A 1,853-nucleotide genomic window follows, 5' to 3' on the forward strand; every position below is an offset into this window, starting at 1 on the left:
TGAGAACTCTGAGGCCTCGCACTGGGGAAAGGAAGATTTCAGGAAGAAAAGGAATCTTAGCAGCTTCTAAAGGATGGGCAGGTTCAGGAGGAAGGGGAAGAGCCTTCCACAAGAAGCAGCTTGAGTAAGAAGCAGGAGAGGAAGTGGAGAGAAAGACCATGAGCCAGATGGGCCTGAGTTCATGTCTCAGCACAGAGCTGTGTGATCTGGACCTCAGTTTACTCATCTGTAAAGCAGTACCCATCACACAGAATTATAGGACACAGGCCTGTTACTTAGTACATAGTAGACACTCAAAAATGTTAAGGTGCATCCACATTATTGCAAGTGGCAAAATTTCATCGTTTTTACAGCTGAGTAGTTTTCCATTGTGTATCTATACCACATCTTTTTTATCCACTCATCCGTTGATGGGAAATCAGGTTGCTCCCAGGTTGTGGCTATTGTGAATAATGCTGCAATGAACATAGGGGTGCATAAATCTGTTTGAATTAGTGTTTTCATGTTCTCTGGATAAATACTCAGAAGTGGTATAGCTGGATCATAGCATATCTCTATTTTTAATTTTTGAGAAGTCGCCATACTGTTTTCCACAGTGGCTGCACCAGTTTGCATTCCTGCCACCAGTTTGTGACTGTTCCCTTTTCTCCACATCCTCTCCAGCCCTTGTTATTTCTTGTCTTTTCAATAATAGCCATTCTTTTGGTGGTGAACATGATGCAGTCTATACAGAAACCAAAATATAATGATGTACACCTGAAATTTGCATAATGTTATAAACCAATGTTGATACTGGCTCAACACAAGGTTGACATAAGGGAAGTCATATTGTGGAAAAGAAACCATATTGTGACTTTGAATGACCTGATTAACTAACCCAGACATGCTCTGTAGATTTTATGGCCCCTCCAAGCTGTTATAAGTTGATAACTCTGTTCTTTTGCATTCTTTAGGAATGTGATGACCCCCAGGCAGAGAGTCAATGCTGATAGCCATCATCAATGACAACTGGAAGATCAGGGTATAGCACGTTGCTCCCTTCTCTGATGCACATCCAGTAAAACACAAGACTAAGGGGAGCTAAGACCAGATGTCTGTCCCCACCCGGAGACCAGCTGCCTCCCCAACCTGGAGACCAGCCCCCTATATAACTGGCCTGGAGTCTTTGTTCTGTAAGATGGTTCTTTTGGATGGTAGTCAGCCATCTTCCCCCTTGCTAGCAAGCTGTAATAAAAAGTCCTTTCTCTCCTACCACCTTGCCTCTTGACTATTGGCATGTCTTGCTGCAGGCAGATGACCCCTCCTTGGGTGGTAACAATGTGACCTAAATAAAAAAAAGTTAAGGTGCCCTTAGCAGTGAGCTGAATAGTTTTGTTGCAGTGTTTGTGTAGGCCTGTAGTAATAGATAAAGTCTAAACACACACACACAGGTTTACATATATGTGTATATGCACATGTATGAATTTATGTACATATATGTGTACATTATAGATACACATGTATGGATACAAACACATATAAATATACATGCAACTGTACAGACACACACATACATAGTACTCCATTGACTAAGACAAAGCTACGTGGTCAGGCATAGGGAGGTATTTTAGTCTCCTCCATGTAGGTTAGGAGACCTCTGGAGCATTACATCATTCCTGTTTAGTTGTTCAAGGACATCTGAGGGATGAGAAGCCCTGAGGAACTTGGGAGAGAAACATCCTGCTGTGGCCTTTGAGGCAACAAACAACCCCAGCAGGACCGGAAAAAGCGCTCACGTGATGACGGATTCCTTCCAGACTTATTGACAAAAGGGATTTTAGGTCAATGTTTATCCTTCAGGAAACAACAGGGAA

The sequence above is a fragment of the Equus quagga genome, chromosome 8 (assembly GCF_021613505.1).
Source record: "Equus quagga isolate Etosha38 chromosome 8, UCLA_HA_Equagga_1.0, whole genome shotgun sequence".
NCBI lineage: Eukaryota > Metazoa > Chordata > Mammalia > Perissodactyla > Equidae > Equus > Equus quagga.